The sequence below is a fragment of the Amphiprion ocellaris genome, chromosome 7, assembly GCF_022539595.1.
Source record: "Amphiprion ocellaris isolate individual 3 ecotype Okinawa chromosome 7, ASM2253959v1, whole genome shotgun sequence".
Classification (NCBI taxonomy): domain Eukaryota; kingdom Metazoa; phylum Chordata; class Actinopteri; family Pomacentridae; genus Amphiprion; species Amphiprion ocellaris.
Genome location: NC_072772.1, coordinates 25419915 through 25433202, shown reverse-complemented (window position 1 = coordinate 25433202; position 13288 = coordinate 25419915). Strand labels below are relative to the sequence as shown.

The 13288-nt window shown below is 38.5% G+C and overlaps 1 protein-coding gene across 3 annotated transcripts in view; it reads left to right on the top strand.

The window, feature by feature from the left end:
- The window catches only part of sez6b (seizure related 6 homolog b), a 284944-nt gene that overhangs the window by 147866 nt on the left and 123790 nt on the right, over positions 1 to 13288 (top strand). The window lies entirely within an intron of this gene.

Sequence of the window (13288 nt, the reverse complement as noted above, 5' to 3'; positions counted from 1 at the left end):
AGCCATTAGATGATAAAAGACTCACTACCAGAGTCATCGAAAATATGTCCCTTTAGAGAAGAACTGATGAAAATGCACCACTGCTTCAGCTCTCTCCTCATTTGCTCTTTGTGGAAGGTAACACAGTCAGAACTGAGAACAACCCCAATCAGTGTTGCTGCATGTTTTTTACACCATCGCCCAGGTTGACAGTTGCAGGAACAATCACAACCAGATGATACAGTCACGACACCCCTGCTGCCAAATTAAGTGCAACTCCATGTTTCTCTGCTCCCCTGGAGTGATCGAGTGAGACATGGAAATCCTATAATTGAACTTCTCTCAAGTCTTTGTTGGTTTTTCTGAAAGCCTACAATGCAGCCAAACAGGAGAGAAAAACATTGCTGAGAATAAAAGACTTGATCTCTGATCGCTCTTCTCCCTGCACAGGTTTTGATTTAGTTCTTGTTTAATTCCTTTGCTATATAAATCTAGAATCAATGGCAGCACAACTGAGTGCTTTACATAGAGTGTATATAAAGATGGATGTACCTGCCCTGGTATCATCCATAAGTTTACAAAACAAAGATTTCAAAGCTTAGTGAAGTGACTCTACCTTTGCCATCTTGGCAGTGCCTGACTTCGTCTATCACCGAGCTAATCCAGAAGTAGGCAAAGAAGTGGAGCCATGGACTGTGGACTGCTGTGTGACAGCATCTACCCGTTATTTAAAGCAACCATTTCTTAAATTAGACACAACTTTAAGCTTTCATACTATTTAAATGAGTTATATTAAAATCCATCCCCTGCACAATAGTCATAAACAGGGAAATTAACCCTAGAAACCAAAATCATCTTTGTACCTGACTGAAAACATGTTTATTTCTGCTATGAATGCGGTTCATGGGGACTGACTTTGGAGTCAATCTCAAGTGGCCATTCAAGGAACTATAGTTTACTGCACTTGCGTGTTTGTTTCGTTTTTCAACAAAAAACTGGAGACAGTGTGCTTCATAAAAGTAAGCGTGAAGGAAAAAGTAGGTGAGTGGTTAGAGCACATACCACATGACCTAAACTGTGTCAGATGTGAGTCTGTGGTTTGATTCCCAGCTGGTCAAACCTTTGTTACATACCATTCCTCTGCTCTCTTTCTATGCATTTCTTACCTTTTTCAACTGTCACTAATAAAGGCAAAAATGCAAATACTAAATTAATAATTAAATGCATGATATTCTATAAAATATTATGGATTTTACAGTTCTAAAGACAAAATTCCATTTGGTAACAAATTTTAAAAATTCTATATAAAATGTTTTTTTGAGCAATGTTTATATGATTTTGATAGCATTAACTTTTAAGGTTTTCAGAATTTACACTGCTCACAGCCTTTAATCATCAGATCCATGTCAACATTGCTGTATCTTAATACTGCCACACATGTTCCTATTGGACAAATGGGCTTTAATACAGAAATTGCCCCACATTTAAGGTTGTATTTTTATTTAATTTTTTCATTAAGACATCAAACTGTACTAAGTTTGGTTATTGAGTATAACATCATGTTCTTTATTACTCCGCCAACAAACGTGGCAGAGTTACATGACGATCGGGGTTTGTTTGTCTGTCTGTCTGTTCGCAACATTAGTCAGAAACGGACTAATGGATTTAGATGAAATTTTCAGGGAATGTCAGAAATGATACAAGGACGAAGTGATTAGATTTTGGCAGTGATGCAGCTTATAGTCTGGATCCATGAATTTGTTCAAGATTTCTGTATCACTGCAAGACAGTGGCACTGCGTGACTGTAACTATGACAACAAGTGAACGCTATGTTAGCTGCCTGCTGATGATCACATGATTGTGATCCTACTACAGATCCACCACTGCAGACTTATCAGGACTTATGCATTGGAAATGATACAAGGCATAATTGATTAAATTGTGGGGCTGTTTCTGAGTCCCATCAATTCCCGCCGTCCGCAACATATTTAGGTCACGTGATTCAGTATCTGTACATAACGTACACATGCATAACATATGCCTGTGCCCACAGCAAGGCCATTTTGTTTGTGGGTGCATCTATATTAAATAGCCACATTCTATGGTGTCGTGATTTCTGATCATCAATAACTAATAAACAAATGTTGCATTTCAAAAAAAAATGCTGCATTTCTGACAATGCCGTATGGGGGAATGAACAGCCTTTGTGAAATACTGGACTCTGTGAGTGCTTTTCTAGTTTTAATAATTAATTATGAGATCAAGGCTGATGTACTAATTAAAATTCATTGTGGCATCACGTTGTACTACATTTTACACCAATCATCCACAACATTAAGATATTGTGGAGGTCTGCCTCATGCTGCCAAAATGGCTCAGACCTGCTGGGTCATGGACATGGGACCTCTGGGGTTGCTTTGTGGTCTGGTGCAGGGACATTGACAACCCACAAGGGATTGGGTGGGACATCTCAGGATCTGGCTTGTTCTGGTGCATTCCATGCATCAGATCAGGTTAGGATCTTTTAAGTCACGTTCCTTGAGACAGTCATGTGCAGTCCTCATGATATGGTCACTGGAAAGATTGGGTTGTGTTGACAGTATTATGTTCACCTTGTGCTCTGGTTACGACACACAATACACATACTACTAATGAGTATGCAGAGGACTGCTAAGACTAAGTCACAGACAAGTGACAAGTTGATAGAAAAACCTGAACCCTATACCCATACAGTGAGGGCATCTGGTGGCTCTGTTATGTTGGTGTAGAGACTCTATTATTCCAGTTAACCAGGTCAGTAACAACATGTATATTTTTTTCTTTACAGGTAAGCCCTTCTTAGTCTAATAAATTTTAAAATCGGTCTCCACTGCATCCTCTAAACGAGCCCCTTCAAAATAGTAATGGGGAAGAGGAGACATTTTCAACAAGCAAAAACCAAATCCTCTCCTCCTCCCAGATTGACATAATATACATATGTGATGCACTTCTACGATGGAGCAATATATAGAAATAAAAACATTATTATTTGAATGCACACTTGGCAGAATTAACAAACATTTTTATATATTAAATTGAAGGTTTTGAACACTTAACTTATACATATTCCCTTTTATTTTGTACAAGGCTGTATAAAGCTCTGTGAATAAATGTAGAGTTTGGCACTGAGTCTAAAGATTTCAATTTTTTTTTTGAAAAGGTGATTGAAATTTATATTTAAAAAAAAGACCTGGCACAGATTAGTTTACTGTCATACATATTTTTAAAAAATGCAACAAAGATGTCTTTAGGTGCAATGAAATGCTAATGCTAGGGCTTACATACCAACACAGATGAAAATATTACTTTTTATTACAAGACATTCAGTCCGAGAAGTTCACAATTTTTTTGGTAAATTGTCATATCCAAGATCACCATGTACACTAGAACATTACAGTCAGCTCTGAAAACACATTAGGTTAATGAAGGCTTCAGCTTTTAGATAAACATTTTAAGATACCAGGCTGCACAGTGGCTTGGTGGTTACCTCTGTCGCCTTGCAGCTAGAAGATCCCTGGTCCAAGTCGTCACCTTCTCAGGATCTTTCTGCATGGAATTTGCATGTTCTCCCTGTACATGTGTGGATTTTCTCCGGGTACTCCAGCTTCCTCCTATAGTCCAAAAACATGCTGAGGTTAGTTGGTGATTCCACATTGTCCATAGGTGTGATTGTGAGTGTGATTGTTTGTCTCTATGTGTAACCCTGTAATAGACTGGTGACCTGTCCAGATGTCCCCTTCCTTCACCCTAAGTCAGCTGGGATAGACTCCAGTCCCCCATGACCCTACTGAGGATTAGGGGGTGTACAGATAATGGATGGATGGATTTTAAGGTGCCATGCAACTGCATAGCAGCAGCATTTACAACATACTCTCAGCACTAAGACTGAAGCAATATGTTCTGAACAGCCATTTAATAGATTTACATTTAATAACGTCTGTTTAGCAGTTTTCTTTGGACATGATGAAGTACAGGTTTTCCACAAGTTAACTGTCAGTGCACAGATGAATCATAGAACACAATGCATGAATATACTGGGCATTTATGTCCCAAAAATATTACATCATAAGAAAGAGTCTTAAAATCCTTTTGAAAAATCAGTCTAATAATTTCCTTATTATTTGTTTAAACAAGCAGCTTTGCTCTTGAGTTTGTGAAGGCTGATTTTACAAGCTCTCTAGGTATGACCTTCATAGGGCTGCTCCTCTGTTCAGATGACCTCAAACCCATCTGCATTCATACTGTCCATGAAACAATGATTACCTGGCTGTCCTGAGGGGGAAAAGGAATAAAACAGAGAGAAAGAACCTGTCTTGTCTGGTCGTTGTGACACAATGTTCAATTTCCTTTGGAAGAGCCAGACTAATCTTGAGTTACTCTCTCTTTTGTGTTTGTAGCCGGGGCTCTTGTTTGATAGCAGCTTGTGTGGAAGAGACTACAGGGCGTCTCAAGGACAGGGCTGTGAAAACAGGACAGATATTTTCCTGCACTTTTTCTTTTATTCACAAAGAGAAGGCCATGTTCACCTCATGTTGTCTCTATTGCTACTGCACTAGCTTGTACTGTAGATGGAGCACTCTTTGTTCTACAGTGAAAGCCCACAAGACAAAGGCATTTCAACCCTGCCAGTTTGGAAACCAGTGACTAGATAATAATGTTATTATTTCATATTTTTCCATAGTAAATAATGCCAAAATGTCACTGGAATGTCATATTCAATTTACTGTGGCCTTTCTGTTGTATGTAGGTTGTGGTCCTGTGTGCATTATTAAAAGACATTAACTGTCTGTATTTAACAGACAGTCTTATTTGTGTGGTGGGCATAATGATAAACACAAGCAGCTCTCTGACAGCTTGGTATTTTTCTGACCTTGAAATTCTCTTTGCTTGTGTGATATTTTGGTACCCAGTGCACATTGTGCACAGGTGGGGAGAAACAGATGGGATGTTCATTCAAATAAGTCAGCGGAATGACAGTTGCTAGAATTTTGGTGGAACTCTACATCAAAACGTAATGTTTAATTTAAGAAGGAATGCTTCCATCTGCATTTATCTAAACTGAATCTGTGATTCTTACAGATAATGTCTGTCCACAGCTTTTTTTTTTCTTTTTTCTTTTTGCATTGCACAAAAAATCCTTGCGGTAACCTTAAGTCAGCAGGACATGAAAGTCATTGAATCTGCATCTGAGAAGTGGCCTTGCCAAAGTGCAATGCCATTACCTTGGTCATTCACTGTGTTTACCTACATTAAATCACATGCAAATGACATCAGGCTCCACAAATAATCACATGCACCTCTCATGTGCTGGTTTCAGCATTTTCTGCCTGTTTATGCAGAAGACATTAAATTACAGATGCTCATTAATACTGCATGTCTTTGCTTCCCTCCCAACTTCCATTTAGCTATTTGCTTTAAGCAAAAATGATCTTCATGATTCACTCTTGAAATGCATCAAGATACAAATGTTATTGCCACATAAATTATAATATGTCACCATTTACAATTTGTGATGCAGTAGAACATTGTCCATCACTGTACAGCACAATGTGTGTTCACATCGTGCTGCTCTGCACCAAGACAACCACAAACATGACCTATTGAAGGAAGCATGGAGCAACACACTGACATTTTTAAAGAAAAACTATTTTATACATTAGATAAACCACAGCAGACAACACTCCAGCTGTTCTATCAACCAAAATTACCAAGTGATCACACCTACATTCAAACAATACCAGTCTCACAGCGAGCACACTCCACACTTCTCAGCATTTTGAAGATTATTAGCTGGGAAGGAGAGTGTGTCGCACATCAGTTCAATGATGGAGGTAAATGATCTGCATTTATATAACGCCTTTTTTACCTGAACTAGGTTTTACAAAACACTTTATAATGTGTTTTTCATTCACCAGTTCACACACACACACACACACACACACACACACACACACACACACACACACACACACACACACACACACACACACACACACACACACACACACACACACACACACACACACACACACACACACACACACCATTCAAGGTGCTCACCTACCACTGGGAGTAAATGTCCATTTTTTTGCCCAAAGACACTTTGGCAAGTGTTGTCACCTACCAGTTTTGGGCTTACTGGTTTTAAAGCCTATAGGGATTATTCAGTCTCACTCCAACACTACATTACACTACATCCTGACCAAGATGTTTCTGCAGCAATGGACCAGAGCCCTGTTTCTCTATATTCATTATCAATCTTAGAAATTAACAGTGTTCTATAGGAGCTTTTCAACAAACTTTTACATTTTGACAAAGCAAGATTTAAGAGCAAGTCCATGCAATTACATCCAGTGTGCCAATGTGCAGTAAATGTCTGCAGCTTTAGCTTGCTGCCCTTTATGATTAATGCTCCTGACTGGAAGTTTAACAAAGTAAACTCTAAGACTTACCTACTGGCTTTTAACCAAGTCAATGACTTTTTAAACAGAATTAACATTTTAGAAAAACATCAGTCTGGTTTTAGAATGAATCACAGTACAGAGACAGCACTTTTAAAGATTTTAAACATCAGGTGGAATTTGGATAATAAAAAACTCACAGTGTTGGTTCTACTGGATCTAAGTGCTGCTTTTGATACAGTAGACCATCACATTTTGTTAAATAGACTCAAACACCTGGTCGGCCTCTCTGGTACTGTTTTTAACTTGTTCAATTCCTACCTCACAGACCGATGTTTTTATGTAAGTATGGATACATGTTCCTCAGGAACACATGAAATTAGGTGTGGGGTTCCCCAAGAGTCAATTTCAGGTCCCATTCTTTTAAATCTTTATATGCTTCCTCTTGGGGACGTCATCAGGAGACACCACAGCAGTTTCCATAGCTACCCTGATGATACACAGCTGTACATTGCCGTGTTTCCTGATGACACAGGCCCAATAGTTTCCCTTTTGAACTGTATTTTAGACATTAAGTCATGGATGGCAGTGAACTTCCTACAGCTCAACCAGGACAAAACTGAAGATTTAGTCATAGGTCCTGAAGGCCAGAGAAAGAAACTTTTATCTAAATTACAAGATTTTAAACCAGCAAAATATTTTAAAAATCTGGGCGTGATTTTCGACTCTGAGCTGAATTTTATGCCACATATTAAAAATATAACAAAGATCCGCCCATTTCTCTCTCAGGCCAGCATGGAGGTGCTCATGCATGCTTTTATCTCTTCTCGTTTAGACTATTGTAATGCCCTGCTCTCTGGTCTTCCCAAAAAGAGTATTTTAAATCTACAATTATTGCAAAACTCAGCCGCACGCATGCTGACGAGGACCAGAGGGCGGGAACACATTACAGTACACCAGTTTTAAAGTTGCTGCATTGGCTTCCCGTCTGCTTCAGGATCGATTTTAAGGTTCTTTTATTACTTTTTAAATGTCTTAACAGCCTTGTGCCTTCTTATTTATCTGATCTCCTTTTAAGATATTGACCCTAGCGGATCCTGAAGTCCTCTGGCAGTGGCCTTTTATCCATACCACAAGCCAGGACAGAAACCCACGGTGAGGCGGCATTTAGCCACTATGGCCCCCACCTGTGGAACAGCCCGCCAGAGAACCTCAGGACTGCAGAGACCGTAAATATTTTTAAAAGAAGGTTAAAGACTCACCTATTTAATCAGGTTTTTAACTAACCTTTTAAGTCTTTATGTTCTTATCATTTTCTATTTATTTTCCTATGTATTTTTACTCTAACATTTCACCTTTTTACTTATGTCATAGGTCTTTTATTCTATCTTATAGTTTAAAACTTTATTTAACTCCAGTGTTTCCTCAGGGGGGTCCTCCACACTGGGGGCTGTATCTGGTCTCCTGCTGGGGTGCTGTCCATGGGTCCCTTTGGCCCGGCTGGTTGGGGGGCTCCCCACCTTGGTGTAGGGGTCCCCCTGTCTGTCGGGGTCGGGGGGTCTGGGGGTCTGGGGGTCTGGGTGCCGGCGCCCCCAGTGGTCATGGCCTGCGACTCCTCCCAGTGTGGATGACCCCAATGGAGGCGTTTTCCACAATTGTCAGTGCCATGCCATGTCTCCCTACTGTCAGTGGTGGGAGTGTATGTGTGTGGGCGTGTGTGTCTGTGTATGTGCTTCTGCACTTGTGTGCATATATGTATACATGGAGGGAGGGAGGGATGGCTTTTCTTGTTTTTAATGTTTTTAATGTTGTAAAGCACTTTCGTTGCATTTTTTTAACTGTATAAAAAGTGCTCTATAAATAAAGTTTGATTGATTGATTGCTGGAGGCAGACATCGCTGAACAAAAACTCAGACTAAACTCTAAAATGAAGCTAGTGGATTCCATGAATAGTTAATGAATATGCAGCTCATCTACAGTGACTGGCATCCTGTTTCTTTAAGGTGTTTTAGCTGCTATTTTCAAGTGGATTTAGAGGTAATTAAAACTAAGGCAAGTCTGCCATTTGGGAAAAAAATGGTGACAGTTTGAACATACTGTATCAAGTGCAAATCCAAAAATGCTCAATATGGGAAGTAGACTGTTAAATATGTATTCTGATGAACAACAAAAGAAGACAATGGAAATTACTATCACTACAATGAAATGTAAGTATATTGCTGTTAAAGTGGATTAGTGCATGTTAACTGCAGATAGTTAAAGCCTGACTACATTAATAGTCTTATCTCTGTCTGGTCATTAAGGCAGACTGCTGTGGAGATCTTTTTAACTGAAACACTAGAGTGGCTCCCACTGAGGCTGTGAGAACATTTCCATGCTCTAGAAATGGGAACATGGGTGCAATCTATTGCTTCAATTGCTCATGGGAAAATGATGAAAGAATTACATTGCTTAATCAGTAGAGTTTATTCATTATTGATTAGTACTGTACAGTCCAGTAATGCTACTTACTAGTTGACTGAGGGTCTTTCTTACAGCTGGAGCTGAAGTGACCTGGAAACTATCCATTTATGACTGAATATCTGATAAAGTAAATATCTTGTTTCTTATCTGAGTCACAGACAGTTGTTCGAGATCAATGTCTTATTTAGTTTAATGCAGTGTTTTTGTACATAATAGATTGGGGAAACGGAAAAAAACAGGCTCTGGATTTTATTACGGCAGCTATATAGCTATCTAAACACAATAAAAGACAAATACACCTAGAGTGAATTCTCCAACTGATCCATCAGGCCTCAGGAAGTTTTGTTGCGTTTCATATCTTTGGCATCAAATCTGGCCCTTTTTGAGAACCTTTGAACAGGTTCAGTAACATCAGTGTCATTATTATGAGATTATTAAACACACTTCAGTCATCATTTTGATTCAGTGGAAGCAGGAATATCAATTTTAACAGATTTTTTTTTTGAAATTTCACTCATTCCTATTCATAAAGACAAACAGATTTATGAATTCTACCATGTGCCTCTTATCCATAGAGCATGGGCTGCTCATTGTAACCTTACAGTTGCAGAATTATTACTGAATTAATATTTTTTTGTATTTTCGGGTGTAAATTTCTAATATATATATATATATATATATATATATATATATATATATATATATATATATATATATATATATATATATATATAAAATAAGAATTCTGTGTTACAGAAGCAGAAACAGTACAAAGAAAAGAGCAGCACACAGTGCACAGACAGACATAGTTACTTTCTCCTTATAGAAGAAATATAAATATAATTGTTTACAGGACATTTCTGGGAAATTGGACATAGTGTTCTTACTTATTTAAATAATTCTCTTTTAACCGTAGAGTTTGCAAAGTATTTCAGAAGGAAGTTTTGTTGTATTCATGGAAAGTCACTTACATGCTGAGGGCAATCAATAAGCCAAGCACTGTGATAATGAAAAGAAAAAAACTGTCTGTTATCTGCTGTCAGTCACAGCTCTGAAAAAAGTCTCTCCAATCATTACATGAGATGTTTGGATGTCTAACTACATACCTGCCTACATGCACGTACTCTGCCTGTGCTCTCATTAGTGTCACCAGACTGTTCCTCCATGATGTTTACATGTTCAACAATTAACCAGGATACTCCAAAAAATGTCATTATACCCAGAGCATTAATGAAGATCTAAATCTTTTAAAATGGCCTCATTATAGAGTATGTTTTTTACAAATGAGATTCAAACATTAAAACAGTCTGGGTATATACTCAGTGACTGATTAATCCACGTCTGATGCTGTAGGAATCATTTCAGACAGTAGGACGGTGTGTGTGGGACTGAGTCAAAATCACGTATGTTCATGGTATTGAAGGAACATGTGCAACAGTGTGGCTCACTGCTGTATCTGTTGGACAACAAAGGATCTCTCCAGCAGAGACTAATAAAATTCATCAAGCTCTGGATACACAGTCAGCACTTAAAACAGATACATTTAATATGCCTAAATACAGAATATATGATGAGATCTTAACCATCTTTATTAATTTAGTGGTGTAACTGAAAGGCTGTCTGAATTTAATTTTCCTACAAAGTAAAACTGTGGTGCTTACTTCCATTAGACAGTTTAGATAGTTAGTGAGGAGTGGAAAAGCTGGATTTTCATCATCCGTGGCCTTTACTGACAGGCTCAGAGATTCCTCAGTCTGTCTCTGTTCTCTCTCCACTGTGACCCACTTCTCCTGCTGGAACAGATGTTCCCCTGACTCCATCATTTACTCACCTCCCTCTTAATTACTGCCATTAATTAGCAAACACACACACTCAGACGCATACAACTCCTCTCCTCACGTGGAATAGACATTATTTTCCTGTCATGATAGGGACAATGTTAGTACTCGAGTGTACAAAACACAGCTTGATGCATTAAAGAGGCAGGTTCCTTAGCTTATACAACTGTTGTTATGGGTAAAGGGAAAAAATGTGTTTTGAAGGAGTGAATCAATTAGAGATAAATAGTCTTTCTTTCTTTCCGTGCTGGGCCTGGCTTTCTGTCTGTGTTGCACAAAAGAAGAGGAACAACAAAGGGTCTCAGCAGACAACAGAATATAATACAGAAATATAGTGTAAAACATTCAACATGGTTTTGCATTACATTTAATCTCCCCTCATTTCTTCCCATCTTCTTCTTTGTGTTTCTGCGTTTGTTTTCACACACACACACACACACACACACACACACACACACACACACACACACACACACACACACACACACACACAAACACGCACACACACACGCACACACACACAGAGACTTTGATCCATTAGTCAATGCCATATCCCAGGGTTCCATCTGTCCCTGTTTTGCTCTCATCGTCCATGCTGTCCCCCAAAATTGTCAGCTTATATTTAATGAGGGAGTGTCAGTTGAATTATTCAGCTGTCATTTGTTGCTTTTATAAAGTAAATGGATGTCAGAGAGGCTTTTCGCTTTACACCACCAGCACTCAGTGCTTTCTATTCTCTGCTGTATCGTTGCATGAGATAAGAGTTTTGTTATTCAGTATGTAAATATGTATGTTACATGATGGAATATAGAGGAATATATTTCAGTGGATCGCTTTAATACAGCGCAAAAGTCCCTGCACCATCACATTGGAACATCTGTTTGCATTCAAAATATACGCAAGCTAAGGAAAACTGAACACCTGTGAGCAAAAATATTATCACCAAATGTCTAATATGGAGTTTGCCCTTTGTTCGCTGCTAAAACAACTGTGACCTGCCAAGGCATCTGGTGGTATCAGGCATAAAGACATTAGCAGCAGATCCTTTAAGTCCTTTAAGTTGATAATTTTAGCCACAGCAGTTCAGACTGTCAGCCTGTCACGAGTTCATGGTTTATCTCTTGTCACACCCCACAAGTCTTGCTGTTTCAGAGATACTCCGACTCAAGATCCAAATATGCAGAAGGAAAGGAAAGGCTTATCATTCACAGCAGACTTCATCATCTATCAAACATGATGGAGGCAACGTTATGACATGGGCATTTTATGGTCACCACTGAAACTGTCGTTTATTGGTGATGTTACTGCTGTTAGAATTAGTAGGAGGAATTCAGAGCATATAGTGCTACACTTTCTGCTCGGATTCAGCCAAATACTGCAAAACTAATAGAACAAAGCTTCCCAGTGCAGAACAAAATATACTATGAAAACAACCCAAGAACTTTTTAAAAAAATGGAATGTTCTAAGGGGTAAGTCGATCATTGTCATCTGATGTCAATCCCGCTGAGCTACTTTTAACTTACTGACAGCTGCAGTAAAGGCGTCGCAAGGGAGAAACTCAAGCATTTGATAATGTCCTTGGGTTTCACACTTGAGGGAGTCATTAACAGCAAATGTACTGCATCCACATATTAAGAATAATCCTTCTCTTTATCATTTTGTTAGTTTGGCCAATGACTTTGTCTATGAAAATGAAAGGAAAAACCTACTGAATAAAAGTTGCAAGTCAATCACATCTTGATTACTTCATGTCATCTTTCTGTGTGTCACCACAGATAATGGTTACTAGTAATTCAACAGCTCCCCATAAGACTCATTTGGCACAGCCTTCACACACATATTTGTAATAACTGTGAACAGTAGTAAACGGTTATTAAAGAAAATGCTTTCAACTGTGGTCTTCTATGGCAAATGTAAATAACTGAAGTTATAGCATCATGCATGTTCCACTGTTCATTACTGAAGTGGAAAGGGTCTCTGGTTGAAGTGAAATGACATTTCCTAAGCTACAGGCTGTGTTCTTGTCATTTGCAAGACTGTAAACCACTCCGAGATCAATGTAGTGCTTTAAATACAGGATCACTGATGGTCAGTGCAAATGATTTTATTAAAAAAAAATCTTACTGTCCATGGGGAATTTTAGTGTTATTTGTTAATTTAGCCTTTTGTGAGGTTTATTTTGTTTTTTGTTTTTTTGGTGGCTTTTGAGAAATATGGCTCCAGTAAAAACACCAAACAAAAAAAAAAAAAAACTTTTTTTTTTTGTTTGTTTTCAACTGGGGTCCCAGTTTGTATTAGCTTATCAGTATCAGCAATGGTAGTTATCACCATTCATCTACTCAGGTTCAGTTTTCCTCAAAGTAGCATCATATTGTGTTTGTTTATGTGCGTAAACTGCATTTACAAACATTTTGTTGGTTAAGAAAAAATTCATTCCACTGGACACGTGAAACTGAATGTAGACCATTATGAAGCACTGGCAACCTGTCTCAGCTGTAGCCTGTATCCAAAAAAAGGCAGAGGCCTTAATTAAATCAAATATAAAAGCCTTTAGGCTACAGGTGGA